The sequence below is a fragment of the Penaeus chinensis genome, chromosome 39 (genome assembly GCF_019202785.1).
Source record: "Penaeus chinensis breed Huanghai No. 1 chromosome 39, ASM1920278v2, whole genome shotgun sequence".
Lineage (NCBI taxonomy): Eukaryota > Metazoa > Arthropoda > Malacostraca > Decapoda > Penaeidae > Penaeus > Penaeus chinensis.
In genome coordinates this window covers 24,460,956-24,463,455 of record NC_061857.1, presented here as the reverse complement: position 1 = coordinate 24,463,455, position 2,500 = coordinate 24,460,956, and positions in this window count along the sequence as shown.

Below are 2,500 nucleotides of genomic sequence, written 5' to 3'. Positions count from 1 at the left end.
AACTATTGTTATTAAAAGATTATCACATGAGTGTTTAGTTTAATTTATTTGCTTAGAATAACAAAAGCTGATGGTTAGGGATCCTGATTGATAATCTTTACGAATGTACGAATATTTCAATAAATTATGATAGACATTTTTTTTGACTGCCAAAAAGAGAGAGAAAAGAAAAGAAAAAAAGAAAAAGAAAAGAAAAAACGCTGGGACACGCAAGGAAACCGAAGAGGAGCCGGAGAAGTGTCACCTACATCATTCGTTTCTTAACTATCGTAATCTATATGTTAATGACCACCGCCAGACCACACTAGCTGTTCTGAGTCCGGGCTGATATGTTTTATGACCTGCGTTTATAGGCCTGCGATAGGCGAGCCAATTTTTCACGCCCTTAGGCAGCGACAGGTGGTGCCGCGGGCCGGCCAGTCACTTCAGAAGCTTTGAAACACTGTGATACTCATTTCGAGATTCATTTGTGAAAGACCGATCGTTTTAACTAATGATAATATCATTTTAACAAATCTTTTTGATTAAAACTTCGATCGGAATGGAATAATCGATACCAACCTTTCCATCTCAATAACTCCTTCAAGTCTGTCATGTGCGACCGCAAGTGTCTTTAATAATTACCCCCCCAAAAAAAACACTGCTCGGGGCGGGCATCTGCTGGCCGCCCTTGCCCAGATGACACATGATGACACACACGAGAGGTTTTACAGGGACAAAATGACATCGCGGTAAGCAGTCAATTATTCTCAGCCACCGGCGAGGAAAAGGCAGACGAATGAATCTTTAACCTGGGCGGAGGACATGCTTTAATGACGTAAGCAAAGGCTACTGGTGGTGTGTCTGTTATCATTGTTTTTGTTGTTTTTGTTATTGTTGTTATCAGGCACTTTGTTGCTTATTTAGTATTTTTCATTACTGTTGTTGTTGACATTAACTTTTTTTTTTGTATTAGTTTGTAACTAGTATTGTTTAAGTGTTTACTATTATTATTAAAGTTATTGTTACTATTATTACTGTTCATTATTAGTACCATTTTAACAACATAATTTATTGTTATAATTTCCATTATTATTGCTATTGTTATTATTGAGATTGAGATTGAAATTATTTTTATTTTTACTATTATTATTGTTATGGTTATTACTGCTATTATTATTATTATTATTATCATTATTAATATTGTTATTATTATTGTTGTTATTGTTATTATTACTATTATTATTATTATTATTATTATTATTATCATTATTATTATCACTATTATTATTATCATCTTCATCATCATTATCATTATTATTAATATTATTATTATCAATGTGATTATTATCATTATTATCATTATTATTACTATCATTATCATTACAGTTGTTGCTGCTGCTGTTGTTATCAATATGGTTATCATTATCATTAATATTGTTCTTGTTCTTATTATCCTTATTATTATTTTATCATTACTATTGTTATCAATAATATAATTATTATTGTCGTTGTTATTATTATTATTATTATTATTATTATCATCTTCATCATGTTATCGTTATTATTATTATCATTATTATTATTATTATTGTTGTTATTATTATTTTTATCATTATTATTATCATTATTATTATTATTATTATTATTATTATTATTATTATTATTATTATTATTATCATCATCATTATCATTATCGTAATCGTTATCATCATCATTATTATTATCATTATTATTACTATTATTATTATCATCATCATTATCATTATGTTGCTGTTGTTATTATTATTATTATTATTATTATTCTAATTGTTATAATTATTATTATTATTATTATCATTATCATTATTATTGTTACTTATTTTATTACTACAATTATTTTAATTATTATTGTTATCATCATGTAGCTATCACACATACACACACACATATACATATATATATGTGTGTGTCTGTGTGTGTCTGTGTGTGTGTGTGTGTGTGTGTGTGTTTGTGTATGTATATATGTATATATATATACATACATAATAATGACATGATAATATAAATGTGTTTATATATATGTGCATGCGTGTGTGTTTGTGTGTGTGTGTGTGTGTGTGTGCGTGTGTGTGTGAGTGTGTGTATGAGTGTGTGTGTGCATTTGTGAGTGTATGCATATATGTGTGTGTGTGTGTGTGTGTGTGTGTGTGTGTGTGTGTGTGTGTGTGTGTGTTTGTGTGAGTATATATGTATATACGCATATATATGTATATATATATATGTATGTATGCATATATATACACATATACATATGTGTGCGTGGCTGTGTTTACACGCGTGGCGGGATTTAGTCCAGGTTTTTCATCGCAGAAAAAGGGAAAAGTGAAGAAACTGTACACTCTTGGGAACTCTTATATTTCATACAGACAAACATATCCATTTATATAATATATACACACATACACCAGCACGCTACAAATATGGTCATAAAAACATCTAGTCTTCACTAACTCATACAAAAAACATTTTCTTTTATAAA